This window comes from Perognathus longimembris, chromosome 8 (assembly GCF_023159225.1).
Source record: "Perognathus longimembris pacificus isolate PPM17 chromosome 8, ASM2315922v1, whole genome shotgun sequence".
Lineage (NCBI taxonomy): Eukaryota > Metazoa > Chordata > Mammalia > Rodentia > Heteromyidae > Perognathus > Perognathus longimembris.
Window position 1 is genome coordinate 42066005 of NC_063168.1, and position 17618 is coordinate 42083622.

Here is a 17618-nt window from a genome sequence, read left to right on the forward strand (position 1 = left end):
CTAATTAGAGATGAGTCTCGTGGACTTTCCTGCCTGGGCTGGCTTTGAACCATGATCCTCAGATCTCAGCCTCCTGAGTAGCTAAGATTACAGGAATGAGCCACTTGGACTTGGCCTCACTGAATGTTTTACAAACTCAGCTCTATGAATTATAATTAAGCTTTTTATTGACAAAAAAAGATGAAATAGTGATTTCCACTTAAAATCTTCAGCTGTATGTAGGTTAGAAAAATGAGTAGGATATTCCGCTTTATTTGATTATTTGATATGAAATTTTAAATATATACAAAATGCATATCATTCAATTAGGAATCATATACATGAAATTGGAATGACAATTTATGACTCTGGGCATAATGTGTTTATAATCTAGTTACAAATGTAAGAGAAATGAGGACTCACCTAGAAATATAAGAGCAAACTAAAAATATGATGAAGAAATGCCCCACACTCAGTTAAGAAATACATTATTGTAAGGATTAAAAAACGAATTCAAGCCTGCAGCTGATACATAGAATCCTAGCTAGTTAGACAGCTGAAACTTGGAGGGTTACAGTTCAAAACCAGTTTAAGCAGAAACGTCTAGAAGACTCCTTTCCCAATTAAGGTGAAACATTTCATGGAGCTGGAGCTCAAGTGGTAGAATGCCAGCTGAGAGAAAGTGAAGCAACAGTATAAGGCCCTGAGTTCATGACCTGTTATGGGTGCAAATAAATTAAACAACAGAGGTTGTTTGTTTACACTCTGAAGAGATTATCAGATTTTATTTTAAAGTCCAAAGTTACACATAAAGTTATGTTACAGGGACAATATTTTATATTATTTGAATTTAATACTACTAATGTGGTCAATATTTAAATATTGCTGGTGTTTTCTGTTTAGAACTAAATGTATCAAGAGAATAATGTGAGATTAATGCATTCATGGTCATGATTATAAAATTTAATGCCGGAGCCAGCCGGCAGTGAAAGGGAATCCTGATTGAGGGGGCGAGGATTAAAGAAAAAGAAAGATACAAGACAAGAGACAAAAGGCAAAAGATGGGGTTCGGGAGGTCTGCAGCTCAAGACTATGGCTCAAGACTGCAGCCCCATTTATTCTTAAATTCCAGCTTATAGACAGTTTAGGAACCAGGGAATAGCATAAGATTAACTAAGGTTTAAGAAAACAGGAAGGTCCTGAAGTTGGTAAATGACAAGAGGCAGTAAAACAAGATAAGGTTGAATGGTTTATGTAAAACAGAGTCTTGTGGACATAATAAAATATCTCCAGATTAGTGCTGTCCTTCAAGTAAGCCATGTCCTTGCACGTCCTTGAGACAACATAGCCAGAGGTCAGGATGACTTTGCTGTTGGTTCCCTACATCGACTAAGCCATGTCCTTGCACGTCCTTGAGAGCATAGCCAGAAGTCAGGATGAACTTTGCTGTTGGCTCCCTACAATTAAACATCAGATTTACTTTAACATTACACTGACTAGTTACTATAGAGAGGAGAGAAATTATACAGGCATTGATATGTTTATGGCAAACAAAATTTAGTCCTAGTTTTATTATTCTTCCTAAGATCTACTACATTGTGCATTTTAACAGATACCCACTTACTCTTGGAAAAGAAATTTGATTTTTTTGAACTTTGTTTCAATTGCTACAATGAAAGTCAGTGAGTTAACCATGGTAGGATGACGGAAAATTTGAAAGAACATTCTACACAGAAGTAATATTGTTATGCCAAGTAACGAAACCACCACCAAGAAGACCACCGAGACTCAGACATTCCGAAATGCAAAAGCAAGGCAAGGCTTTATTCAAGCGAGCTGCAACTTGGGCCTCGTCCTACCCACCGACATGGCGGAGGTTAGGAGGCAGCCTCGAGCTGTGATTACACAGGGCTTATAAAGGCAAAGAACACGGTTACAACAATCAGGTGTTCAAGCAAGCAAGATTAGGACACAGGTACAAATCTGATTGGCTCAGGGTTCAATTCTAAAATGGGGTTCACGTGGTAAAATGGGGCTCACGTGGTAAAATGGGGTTCACGTGGTAAAATGGGGTTCACGTGGTAAAGTGGATCCTGACTTCAAAGTCTGGCACTTCAATATAGGATTTAATCTTTCAATATGGACTGGTAAACTATTTTGCCAATATAGTTTTTCTTTCAGTTATTAAAGTAATTTTTCTTGGAAATTGTGGTGATTGTTCATTTTAGGTTATAAAGATCATAAACAAAATCAAGTAACTTTGATTTGTTAAAAATAAGCTCAAAAACTTCCTTAACAAGTACATATATACAGTCTAAAAGTGTGACCCATAAAAGAATAAACCTCATAGGAGGAGAGGGTAAAGGATTTATGTCCCTGGGAAAGCTTGTCTCTGACCAAGACACATTGGCCACTCTGAAGTTATCATCTCATCTCCCTATGCTGTCTATGAATCCCAGAGCTTTCAGCATGATAGGCAAGTGCTCTACCACAGATAGCCATTCCCATCCCTAAACTAGTCCTCTCAGTAAGAGCTTATTAGTACATATTTATTGTACAAGAGTTTCAATGTGATATTGCCATACATTCATATAGTGTACATTGATCAGGTTCAACTATGTTTGAGCTAGACAAAGATTAGAATTCAATGGGTAATGAGTAGAAAACTTGGTAAGAGAACAGCATAGTAGACAGAGGAAATTATGCTCTTCTTTCCATGAAAGAGATCTCTTCCAAGACAACAAATTGAGTATCATGAATCTACCTCACCATGCAAGCAGTATAATAGCTGCAATAAAGAGGAAAAACTCACTGGGCCTTGGACTGTCCTCAATTCAGGAGTAGATGTGCATGAAGCCAAAGAAAATAGCTTTATTCAAATTATGTTGGCCCTTCAGAGTATGATAGGAAGAAACACACACAAGGTTTTAACAGAAGTTTTACAATTTATCTTTCCACACTATGATGGATAAAGTGATAGGCTGGCCTCAGGTTTTAATGAATTATTCATTTTTAATAAATATGTACTCCTAAATACAATATCTGATATATGCAAGTATATATATGCAGCAAATCTCCATTATGAAGTTTTATAATAAAATGAGTTCTTGTAAGCCTATCACCAATGCTTAAGAGCAAATGCAATAACCAGCATGAATAATATATTCTTTTAATCAAATCCCTTCTTAGAGGCAGACAGGGTGATAGCCATAATGTGACCCCATGCAGTAAGTATCCTCTCTATATAAATATTTGTTTTGTTAGTAAAGATATGGATAATCAGATGAATAGCTGAAAGGATTTTGTACCATTCCCTCTTGAGAAATATTATTACCAATAAATACATTTAAACTCAAGGTGTATAGAAAAATTTTCTGTCCATATTCAGGAAAAATAAATCAAGAAAAGATAAATGATTTATTAAAATTTATTCAAAGCCAATCACAATTGCTAATATGTATTTTCTTGACCATCGGATATTCATTTAAGCCATTAACAAATAGCCTTTTATGCAGAACAAAGGCAGCCTGCCTGCAAGACATTGTTATGTACTTATTAATGTGAGGAGAATGAGACAGGGAATTTGTAAGTAAACTGGGAGAAGGTGGCTTATACTTGTAATCCTAGCAACACAAGAGGCTGAGATCTGGTGATTTCAGCTTTCAGTTTGAACCAAGGCCAGGCAGAAATGTCTATGGGACTCTATCTCCAATAAATTGTCCCACCCTCCCTGCAAAAAAAAAAAAAAAAAAAAAGCCATTGGTGGAACTGTGGCTCAAGTGGCAGAGTGCTATCCTGGAGATAAAAGGAGCTCAGGGACAGCACCAAGGCCCACACTCCAGCCCTAGGACCTGCACGCGCATGCACACACACACACACACACACACACACACACACACACACACACACTCTCGCTCTCCTGATAATTCGTGACACAGTTTATAGTACAGACAAAACTTCATTTGTGTAGGTAAAGTTTGCCAAATATTATACATACTTGATGATAAGATTTAGTGATGTTTTCCACAATATTATACTACACTTTTCTTTAATATATTGTTCGAAACATTTTCTTTGTTCTTCCATCTAGAGTCTCTTTCTTGATTTCTGACTGGTGTGGTGGTATATGTTTAGAACCCCAGCCTCTCCAGTTCTAGATGCAAGAATTCAAGTTCATATTATCAATTTGGGTTCAACTGGCACAAATGAAATTAGAAGGATTTGTCTCAAAAATGCATAAAAACAAAGGAGTGAAAGGCCAGGGTCAAGTTGTATGGGGTTTGTCTAGCAGGTATGAAGAAGCCACTGAGATCAACTCTGAATAAAAAAAAATAAGGAAAATTCAGTCTCTAGGAAGATAACATGATTTTGAACCTTTTGTTATCAAAGGAACACTAAGTCTCCCATCATAGGTGTATAGTACTCTCTTATAATGGAATGACATAATCTAAACTAGTTTACAGAGCACAATTAGTGTCCAAAGGTATCCATTGAGAAAATTGCACAAAATCATACCTGGGTGACTGTGTATGTTAAAGTCAACAGATCCTTCAGTTTTAATTATTCATAACCACTACTTGTAGGAATCACTACTAAAACAATCACACATTTTTGTTTATATTTCAGGTGACACACAGATTAAGTTCTCAATACATAATAGGGGAGAGTATGTATAAAAGTCAGGGCTTTCTATATACTTCTGAATTTCTTCTGACATTCTATTAAAAGATGAGACCCAGGAATTATAGAGGCAGTCTTCTAGGATGGAATTTTATTGCTTTCTTTCCTTTTTGTATGTTTATACTGCTGCTGGTGGTTTTTAAAGTGCATTTTTGCTTCTGACAATATATCTAACCCCTATTCTCTCCTCCTCTCTTTTCCTCTTCCCTTCTCTTGTGGCTCTATTAGAAATTAAATAGTGTGTAGATCAGTATAATTCCCCATACACTTGGGAAACAAAAGTAATAAAATGACAGCAAATTCAAAATCAGTTCCTGATAGAAGCTGTAAATAGATCCAGTTAAGAGCATCAATTTTGACTTAATAACTCTACTATACATATTACCTTCAGTTTTCCCAACTGATGATAGACTTCTTTTTCAAGGTTAAAATATGGCTTATTGTTTTTTGAAATTATGCCTGCTGTGTAACACTGGGCCCCAAAAGAGGGCAATCCCCCAACCACATCAGACAATGTGTTGCCTTTTCCTGACATAATCTGTGTTTGTTGTCTCTTCCTGAAGAATTATTACATCAAAAAAAGCACATAATGGCTATGTTTCTGGGTTAGAACAAATAACACGAACTGCATAATCCATGTTACAGATGAAGAAGCTGAAGTTCAAGGACATCCAGTGAAGGTCACAGGAGTTAGGCAGAAACTCTACCCCAAAGTTCACTACTTCCTCATGTCCCTGAACTGGCCTTGCCTCACATGTGCTTATCATAGAAGGAAATATAAAAAGAGAACTAGAAATGTAATATTTGAGTATTTTTTTTATAGATTTTACTTATTTTCATAGCCTTTGATATTTAGTGGTTTGAAAAGCAATCATTTATCTCTATTGAATAATGGCTATCATTGTGAATATATACTTTTGGAATCAAGATTTGGAAAGAAGATTATTTGACTTGAAGCATACAAAATATATTACCTAGACTGTATGCACAAGTTAATTTCTTTGTAGACAAATCCATGTAATTTGACTTGAGTTTTTTTTTTTCTGTTTTGCTTTTCACTTTTGGGAATCTTACTTTACCAGATAGTTTTTATACAGTCCATATTATCTCCATATAAATACACAGTTTTATGCAGAGATTATATCAGCTTCACATTCTCATGTATGTACTAATTGCATATAAAATTGAGCAACATAATCATCTCTTGTTTAAAGTTCTATGTCAGATACACTGAGGGGAAATCTTGCCCTCAGATGCTGACAACATTATTTAGAAAGAAAGTACTTTTCTGGACATATGAAACTTATTTATAACCATTGTCTAGCTTTTTTTTTAATCACTGTGTTTGTCAGGAATCAGTGGGTTTATAATTTCATCAAATTCATTGTGTCTTTAGGTTTCTTTTAGCAAATGATTTAAAATTCAAAGCAATGAGAATCTACAATATAAAATAGATGTGTTCAGAAATCTGAGCAGCTGATAGATGTAATTCAACCTATCAGTATATGTGTTGCTAAATCTGATTTGGAAAAAAATCCAAATCCCAAATAATGCAGGAAAACAAGATGTGTCTGAAAAATGATTTATTGATTAAGACTTAAATAGGTACTAACATTAATTTCTTAGTTGTCCCATAAAATATATTCATTAATGATAAAAGATATAAACTTTTCCTCTTTAGAGATAAATATAATTTCTGATTTTTCCTGTATATGCTTTCCCAAATAAGAGTATTGCACATTAAAATTCAAAACTCCTATTTCACTACAGAAGTTTCGCTTTCAATCTGGGCTTCATTACGTTGGTCACCAAAGACTGGAGCCAAACTAGCATGCTTGAATATAGGAAAAATGCAGTGACTACAGTCAAAGATTTCATATTTTAAACAAGCAACAGCCAACTGAAATTCCTTTGCGATAAATTAGAAGTGTTCCTCTTACAGGCTTCTGGAAAACATTTTCCAGTTCAGATATTTTTATTTCCATTTGAAGCTATCATTATGCTTCTTGAAAATAGACCTAGAGAAATTGGTAGGCTTCCCATGTTGCAAATTCGTCTGTGACTCTGAGCTCCATACTGAAAAGTTGTGTATAAGCATGCAAGTAGAACAGAAGTACTACAAATCAAAAGAATGAGAAAATAAACTTGTACTCCATAAAAAAGTTGTATATACTGGAAAATTTCTAGAGATTTTCAAAATTGTATTGACCACTATGTGCCAAAGTCAGAGTTAAGTAGCCTATGTTTGAACTTCTACTGTAATTGATATTATAATTTTATGGATAATATTAAGAATAACCTTCACATAAATATTCTGGCATGATTACTAATTATGCATTCCTGATTTGAATAATGCATTCTTAAATATCAACTATGTGGACACAAAAGGGGGACTCCAGCAAGATGGACATTTTATACATAATCAGATATCATATGAAAACTCATGGGGCTCAGGGATGCTGAAAACTATCCATAAAACAGAGATTGGATTAAAGAGGATAATGGAAAGAGAAAGTGGAGGAACAGCTGAAAGAGATTTTAAGAGACCTCTATATTCTGTAAGGAGTTTCTATTTTATTCCAAAGTCACAAAGGAAAAGAAAGACATATTTACAAAAGAGAACCATATTATTTAATAGGACAGGGAGATATAAGCAAAATAAAACAAATGAGAAGGGTTAATTATACTTTTTATGATCATTTTCAACAATTTATGAAAAAGAAAATTATAAGCATTTGAACTAAGGCAATGGCTTTGAAGGGCTGAGAGTTGATGTGTTGATCATGTGCCTGTAAAACCCATGCCTATAACCCTGATATTTGACAATTGAAACAGGAGGATTACAAGTTAGGCTACATAGCAAGACCTTGGCTCAAAAAAAAAAACACCAAAAAACAAATGGAGAACACATTCAAACAATATAAAAAAGACAAATTACAGACCTATACATATTTCATTACATATTTTGAAAGTACTTGATCAGCTTTCATGTAAAATGTAGTGAAATAATTGGACTTTTACAAAGCAGAGTATAAGGTACAATTTCAACATTTTATTTTAATAAAGTATTATTGTGAGAAAGTGTATGTGAAATATATTTTACCATCTTAACTACTTTTAAAAACATTATTTAGTATATTGAGTATATTCATAATATTGAGAAAGTGCAGACATACGTCATCAAACTAAAAGGAACAGAGCTGGTTGAGGAATCAGACAAACATTAAACAACATGAAATATTGTTAGATTCCAGTAGTGTAGCACTAAATGATTGTACATTTTGGTGTATTAAATTTTCATAGTTTCTAAGCCAATTACCATGAATATGATGTTTTGCTGTTGAAGAAATTTAATCTCCTATAGTTCTTGAGGTCAGCAGTTCAAAATTAGCAACACTGGCAGTACCACAATCCTCTGAGGTCCTAACATCTAAGCAGAAGATAGAGCTACCTAACATGCAATAATTACATTGTTTTATATTAATATATGCAAAATCTATATGTATGTAAATGTACATGAAAGTAATATTGTATATGTACATACATACATGTATTCCTGGATTTTGCCAGATTCTTCTCAGATAACATCTACATACTACCAATTATATGTTGAAACTCACAGGAGAGTATTGTAGAGATTCTTCAAGCTCTTTCTCTTTGGATACTCACTCTTTGTATGCAATCTCTTCTTCTGTGAGGAGATTGCCTCAAAGGTTATTTCTCAGGAAATGTTCCAATCCCTTTCAGCAATAGTTACATACGTACACATGATTTGGCTAACACAAAATCTTTAACCCCATTGTAAATACTCTGAAAACCTGATCTTTTTAGATAATGGGAGTAGAAAGTAAATAACATCATAAGATCCTTAGTTAATCATTTTTCTCTAGAGTAGCTTTTCACAAGGGCAACAGAATAGCAAATACTTTATCTGAACATTAACAATAGTAGATGTGACTTTGAGGGAGGGGGGTGCTTAGGTCCTAAAGGTGGAGCCTTAAAGAATGCAATTCAAAAGAGATCCCAGAGAAGTTCTTTGCCCACCTACCATGTGATGTCACAGGTGATTCCATCTGTGAACCCCAAATCCAGAAAATGAGAAGAAAATGAATATAAATATACCAGGGTCTTGTTCTTGTCTTTAATTGACCACAGAATTGTGGAAAATAAATCTCAGTTGTCTATAAGCCATCCACTCAATTTAAGGTATTCTATTATAATGGCCCAAATAAAACACTTTATGATAAACTATATCTTAACAAATGAAGCTGCTAAGAAAATAAAATGTTTAATAAATACAAGTTAATCTTTCCAAACATTGTTTAATGTATAAACAGTCAGTTATTTCTCACTTTTTCAGGGATCAGATTTAGGATCTAATTGCTCCTCACATAGAAATACCAAAATTTGCTGATCTTCAGGTCTCTTTATTAAATGGGCTAGTATTTGCATACAAACTCTCATGTGCTTTAAACCATTTCACCCTTACATATAAAACCTAATTGCTAATCTGGATCTTGTATGTTATCTCAGAGTCCCTGTGTTGAAGCTTTGGTCCCTCAGAATTGAAAGATGGGAAATTTTAAGGGGCTTGGGAGGGCTAGTGGAAGAAGATTAGGTCATGGATGCATGACATAAGAGATAGAAGGAACTAACTGCCCATCTTTTTGTTTTTCACTTTTTTGCTACAGTGTGGTGAAAAGTTTTTCCCACCATGCATGTACCACCTCATATCAAGCTTAATGAGGCCAAGAACCATTGACTGAAAGTCTGAAATCTTTATGAGATGATTTTTTCTCATACTTGTTACAGTGAAGTAAAAATGATTGACACCCCAAATAAAATGTTAATTCTACACATAATTGTACTTCAATACTGTTTATGGGTTAACAATGAGAAAAAAAATGTCCCTATGTTTGGCACAGACACAATTAAACATATTTTCTATTCATAGCTAATAGAATCTTCTCATGTAGAACCCAGAGTTACTTTGAGTATTTTTTTTCCTTTTTTGTTGTCCTCCCTCTCTTTCTTCATCCCTTATTTTATGGAGCTTTTTATTCTTGCTCATTTAAGCCAGAGGAGATAAGGTGGTCAGAGTGACAGTTTGGGTGCTGCCTGCCTGGCAGGAAAATAGACAATGTTCCCATGTGAGCCCCTAGCTTATCAACTCTAGAAAAGTGATTACAAAATTGGGTTTAGGTTTGTTCGTGATTTAACTTGCAAATTGCCTTTTTGCCTCCCTGGGATTCTAGTAAGGTTATTAGAAGTAGAGTTGGATAATTCCCTCTTGTTATTCTCCTAAGGTTCTGACATTTGTTATATGCATCTTTTACTTTTTTAAACAAAAGAATCTTGGAAAATATCATTGAACTATTTGGGTTATTTTTGCTTGCACATTCCTTGTTCAGATTCTTAAGACAATTGTTTTAACATATATATTTGGAAATCAGACATTAATAGAAATAGAAATAAGGTTGACATTATGAGAACAAGCTTGCACATGCACGACAACAGCATAGAAAAGAACACAAAAGTTGCTATATAAGACCTATAAAAAGATATGAGAACATGGAATTACAATTCTAGGCATCAAGTATGAAGTGACATTTGAACTGGGCCTTGAAGCTAATAGACCTAATAGAAGTAACTAAGGAACAGAGCCAACAAGAAATGCTCTGAGCAGAGAAATAGTCATGGGAAGAACAGGATTGGGACTCAGACTACAGAGTTATGATGCTGGCTTTGAGATGCCAAAACTCTGTGACAAAGTTCTTAAAAAAATTGCTGTAAAGGTGATATATAGAGGGTTATAGTTACATATGTAGGGTAATGAGTACATTTCTTGTCCAACGTTGTTACCCTCTTCCTTGTTTTTCTCTTACTATACCACCCCTTCCAAACCCTCTTGCCCCCAACCCAAGTAGTAAAGTTCATTGCCTACATATTCTCTTGTGAGTATAGCTGTTGCATCGGCTTACCCTTTGTCCTTTGTCTCACCATTTTGTTGTTGTTCCCTTTCCCTTCCCCAATTCCGAAGAAGGTATATACAAGTCACAGGGTACCAAAGTAAAAAACAGTGACAACTGGGGATAACCCATAGGGGAAAAAAAAGAAAAAAATAACTTTGCACAGTAGATTAAAAACAACAAAGAAAAACTTTTGAACAGTGTTACCCCTTCTTTCATTTTCTCCTGCTTCTCCCAGATTCTCCTTCTTCCCAAGTTGTGAAGTTCACTTCCAATATAGTATCTAGAGGATCACTGTTGCATTGGTTCACCCTTTGCCCCCTCTTCTTTGATTCCCCTTAACTTTCCCAAATCACATAAATTTATATACAAATTCTTACACTGTGAACATGACAATGAATATAACACCGGTGCTCCCGTTGCAGTGGTACCATGGAAGTTATTTGAGATACAGATTTTTAAAATGCTTAGATTAACATATACATAATATCCAGGGTTTTAAAATCAAATGCAGTGACAACAGGGGTAAAACCACAGGGAAGAAAAACAAAACAAAAAGGAAAAATTTCACATCGTACATTGAAAATAAAAACAACAATGTTAATCCACTTATTTTCATAAGTTGGAGTTCATTTCTCTTAACATCATCTTATGTGATTATATGGACATAGCTATTGAGCTACTGTGGTCATCTGCTAGGACTATCCCAGATATGTACTAATTATTACCAATAAGGGAAACCATAGAGCCTATGGAGAACATCAAATTGGTAAGAAAAAAGTAAAAGGAGAACCAATGTGACAGCAATACTTACCAAATAATATGCTGTAAACTAATTGTACAACTGGGGGTGAGGGGTGGAAAGGAGAGAAGGCTGGCGAAAACTGAGGGAGGAGGTAACAAGTTTGATAAGGAATGTACCTACTGCCTTACATATGATGAAACTGTAAACCCTCTATAAATCACTATGAAAATAATTTTTTTAACTTAAAAATTATTTTTAAATATGCTTAGATTAGTTCCTGATGCATAGGAAGTACCTATGGGACTGAGGGGTTGAGATTTTTCTTTTGGCCTCAATTAATTAAAACCTGGTAACTAGAGTCACCATTCAAGTGGTAGAATGTGTGCCAGTCTTGCAGAACCTTGTGTTCAATCCCCATCAACACATACACACACACACACACACACACACCACAACATGTAACACACACACAAGAGAAGCAGCCAAGATGGAGCTGTTATTTCATTGGCTTGACTTGAATATAGCAATGACAAAGTTACATTAGTGTTTAAAATATAGTCTTTGGGACTTGTATTAGTGGCATAGTCAACTCAAATCCTAGAAATAGGAGTCTGACATAGGAAAATCAAGTATTTGGCTCCTGCCTGAACAACATACAAAGACCCCGGTACAAAACTGAACCAAACCAAGCATCATCATCACACCACGAAAATAAATAATTATTGGGAATATGAAGCATGAATAGGAGTGGGGAAAAGATTACTAATAAGTGAAATGTTTGTGGAAAACATGGAACACATAGAGCAGATATAGAGGAAATAAATATGAGTTAACAAATGAGTTTATGGGAAGAAAAATCTCAGAATTTAAAATAGCAAGGGTAATAATAAAATCCTTTAACATTCATTTAAAATATTTTTCCATTCTTGCTGTATTCCAACAATTATTCCTTTTCCATTGTAAGAATCAAGCAAAGTATGTTTATGAACCCAGTAGAATTATTTTGGTGTATTTTCACAACTGTTACATTCCCCATTTGATCATATGTGGTGTATAAAATAGTTTGCTGTCTAGTTGAATTTTCATTTCCTTGATTGTTGGCATCATATATTCCATAATTGCTCTAATAAAGTAAGCAACTTTTCATTTGTAAACAAGTTGCAAGTTAGACACGTCTTTGCTATACATTATTTGAATATACTGCACTATGTAGATATCCAACTATATCAGACCTGCAGTGAAGTAGTTGTTCTAATCTTCAGTTTGAGTTGTTTTGCCAGGAGCCATGTTCCTTGAAAACTTTAGGATGTGTATGTTTGGTGCTGTAAATTTACTTCAAACTCGCTAAAAAGTATCTGCTTCTTAATTCTTCATTATTAAATACATGGCCTTAAAATACTTTTAACATTAACATACAACAAGAGGAAAGAAATAGAAATAGATTTCATGTGCAGATGGTACCTTGCTATTTATCACTGAGATACACACAATTATCCTGGAAATATTGAGATTAATAGGTCTGTTTAGTAAAAGAGCTAATTGTGAGAGGCATTGGGATAAATCTGAGCTATTTTCCATATCAAAGTTTTCTCTAGAGCAATTAAATTTTCTATAGAGCTATAATCAACTTACCAAGGCCAGAACTTTTCCTATTTTCCTAGAATTTTAGGTTGCTTCATTTTATTATAATCTGATTACTATGGGATTGTGAGGTTACATGTAGAAAAACCTAGAGGATAACATTGTCTAAGGAATGCCAATTACTTGAACATTTTCAGAAGTTCAGTTTTTCATTTACACTCGAGTCTTCTCTCATCTAGACTTCAGAGCCTAATCCTACCCAGCATGTTTTGGTAGTGGTTTCCAATTAATGAATATTCATGAACAAAACCATTTGAAAAGGCTTGGATTTTTACCATGCTGATAACTGAGGGATTTGTATCAGCATCCTTAAGTCAACATGGAGTAAACAAAGCCTGGCAAAAAAGTCTAATGGCAATGGCATAGGCTATGAGACTCCAGGATATAGTTGAATAATTGAAAACCAGGAGACCCAATTTAGACCACACATATGTAAAAAACTTCCTGGTCACTCAGTAATTCTTCAATTTTGGACAATTGATTGTAAGCCCAGTTTTCTGTTTTCTTTTTTTTTTTTTGGGGGGGGGGGGTTGGTTGTGAGGCTTGAACTCTGGGCCTGGGAACTTCAGCTCAAGACTAGTGTTCTACCATTTGAGCCACAGCACACACAATTTGAGCCAAAACACACAATTTTTTTTGCCAGTAATTAAAAAAAAATAAAGCAGTACAAAACAACAGACTCTTTTCCTCTCAATAGATTCAGACATGCTATGAATCTGTCATCTCATCATGCAAGTTTCCAAAATTTTTACTCTGTATGTTTAACATGAATTTGTATATTCATGGACAGTAGCAAAACACTTAGGGATAATTATCCACTAGACACTGAACAAGTAAATATTTTTGTAAGTAGTTATATATTAAATGTGTTAGTTTTTTATTCCACATAAACTCTCATAAATGGTATTATAACTTGGAAGAGAAAATACATCAACCAATGATGACTGTAATTTCTGACAATACTTTACAAAAACCAGTGCTGCTCTAGATATGCTTTATGGATTGTGCTTTGCTAAGAATCCACGGATTCTACCAGTGCAATTCAGGAGTGAAGATCCTAGATGCCGAAATACTCAATTGTCCATATAAATATTCCCAGAATATATTTCAACTTCTATTGGAATTAATGTAATGAGACAAGAAAAATAAACAAAAGTAAACAAGGCCTAATTTAAGTAAAGACTAATTGAAACCTGGAAGGAGAAAGCAGGTTGTATATGCAGAGAAAGAAGATAGTCACAGTAAGATGCTACTTGCAGAGATCTTAATTTACATGATGCTTAAAACCAAGGCTTTTGCTGGTACCTGTGGCTCATACCTGTAATCCTAGCTACTCAGAAGGCTAAGATCAGGAGATCATTGTTTGAAGCCAGTCCATGCAGGAAAGCCCCAAAAAGAAAAGAAAAATAGGTTGGCAATAGTTTCCTTTCCTTAAATATTTATTGTCATAGTAAAGAAGAAAAATAATCTGTTCTAAGAGGTGTTAATATATGAAATGTATGATTGGGACTGGTGGCATAGCTCAAATGAAAGACCACTTCATTCCTGGGTTCAATTCATCAGGCCCAAAATAATAATAATAATAATAATAATAATAATAATAATATAAGAATAGAACAAAACAAAGTAATAAAAAGAGTTACCATTCTCTCTCAGTCATAAATATGCATTTGAAAATATTGAATATTAGTTATTTGGGAATTACAAAAATTACATATGAGGAATTGCACTGCAGATATTTTTTAACGCATATTTCAGAGTAGTGTGTTCAAAATAGTGCATTAAAATTTTACCCTCTGGGAATATAGACTAGCGGCAAGAGTGCTTGCCTCATAAACATGAAACCCTAGGTTCGATTTCTCAGCACCACATATATAGAAAAGGCCAGAAGTGGCGCTGTGACTCAAGTTGGCAGAGTGCTAGCCTTGAGCAAAAAGAAGCCAGGGACAGTGCTCTGGTCCTGACTTCAAGCCCCAGAACTGGCAAAAATAGATAAGTAAATAAATAAATAAAATAAAATCTTACCCTTGGATAAAACAATAATTATTGGACAGTGTTTTATGAAGTGTTCTCATTGGCTGACACAAACGTGGCATTCAGTTTTTAGTTTTAGAATCTTCACAGAAGCCAATAATTCTGGATTTTTAGTTCCACTGATTTGTCTTAAAAGTAAATAAGTGAAATGGCCACAAAGCATATAAAGTGAAATCACACTGTACCTTAGGTGGATGGATTATGCTGGTATTTGTGGTGTGAATATCAATATTTCTGACCTTTTCAGAGTGACACATTCCTTACCAAATATAAGTTACATACAACCCTACTCAAGTAATTATTTAACCTATTACTGTCTGGTGTGTGTGTGTGTGTGTGTGTGTGTGTGTGTGTGTGTGTGTGTACAACTGTGTAGCTTGTTTCCTTCAAAGTACTCTGTCTCACAAATAATAATGGATACTCCAATATCTGTGAAACTTAACCTCTTGTCTCTCTGCTATTAGACATTTCTGTAGTTAAGCTTACTGTGTTCTTTCATTGCCTGAAAACTACCTTTACAATGTGTACTATTGCGTTTATAGGACTTACCTTGTCAATTCTAATTTTCTCAGGGATTATAATCATGCAGTTTTTGTTATCCAGTTATGGCAAAGTATTATTTCATAATTTTCATGGAATAAGTTAGAAATGATAACATAAAGTGGAATTTAAAATATACTACAGCAAAACTGATTCTAAAAATATTATGCAGAGTGAAAGAAGTTATAAAATATATTGTGTGATTTCAGTTAGATAAAATATCTAGAACAGCACATTATCCAGAACACAGCAAGAAAGTAGGTTATTTAAAAAATTAGGGTGTTGAGCAGCAATATGGAGATAAATTTTATTGTATACAAGTATGTTTTCAGAGAGATGAAAATATTCCAAAATTATATTATGATATTGGATTCTTTGCATAGTGAAGTATACTGAAAGACCACTGAATTTTGTGCTTTAAGTGGCTGAATTGTAAGTATACATGAATTATGTCTTAAAGCTGTTTTCAAAAGTTCTTTGCCATAGAGATGAGTTCTGTACCTTAAATTGTTGACTTTTATTTTCTTGCATCCACATTATACATTTCTTCATTTGTTCATTTTCACCAGTATTTCTAGCACTTAATCATTTCTTCCAGAGTTGAGTTCCAGAATCAATGTGAGAAAAATAGGCAGCAATTAGATTTTGTGTGCAACATATTTTTGGCATCTTAATTATATTTTATTTTTATTATGAAGTTGATGTACAAAGGGCTTATGGGCTACATACATAAGGTAGTGAGTACATTTCTTGTGCAACTTTTTACTCCATTTTTCATTTTTCTCCTACCTTCCTTCCACCCCAATTCCTCCTTCCCCTAGTTGTACAGTTAATTCCCAACATATTTTCTTGTAAGTATTAATGTTGATTTGGTTCACCTTTTACCAATTGTCAAACCATTTTAATGTTCACTTTCCCTTCCTCATTCAGATAAACATATATAAAATACCCAGGGTACCAGAATCAAATACAGTGACAGGAGCTAAATCATACAGAAAATAATAATTCCACATCATACATTAAAAGAAATAATTCCACATCATACATTAAAAACTAACAACACCAATGATAAACCACTTGTTTCCATATTTTGGAGATCATTTTGCTTTGCACCATCTTATGTGATCATATGTACATACCTATTGAGCTATTGTGGTCATTGGCCTGGACTATCCTGGATATATACTAATTATTACCAGTGAGGGAAACCATAAAATCTATGTTTCTTTGGGTCTGGTTCACTTCAATTAGTACAATTTTTTTCCAAGGCTTTCCATTTCCTTGCAAATGGGGCAGTGTCATTTTTCTGATAGAGGCATAGAATTCCATTGTGTACAAGTACAACATTTTCTTGATCCATTCATCTCTCTCGGTTGGTTCCATATTTTAGCTATGGTAAATAATACTGCAATAGAATTCCTTTTCTGTATGCCAACAATGAGAAGAGTGAGGCTGAAAGCAGGCAAGCAACTACTTTTACATTAACCTCAAAAATAAAATAAAATACTTAGTAATAACCTTAACCAAACAATTGAATGACTTCTCTAAATGAGAACTTTAAAAACTGGAAAAAAGAAATTAAACAAAACTAAGGAAGCGGAAAAACCTCCCATATTCCTGGATTGGGAGGATTAACATCTTGAAAATGGCAATAATGACAAAGGCTATCTACAAATTCAATGCAATACCCATTAATATATCAACAACATCTTTAATGTTCATATGGAACAATAAAAGACCCTGAATAGCAAAAACAATCCTCATCAGGAAGAACAGTGCTAGAGGAATATCAATAACAAATTCTAAACTCTTTTACAAAGCTATAGTAATAAAAACAGCCTGGTATTGGCACAAGAACAGGCCTGAGGACCAACAGAATAAAATTGAAGACCCAGAAATGAACCTGCAGACTTATGGTCACCTAATCTTTGATAAGTGAGTCAAAAAAAAAAAAAAAGGATGAAAGAAAGACAGCCTCTTCATCAAATGGTGCTGCATAAGTGGTTAAACACCAGTAAAAAAGAAAACAA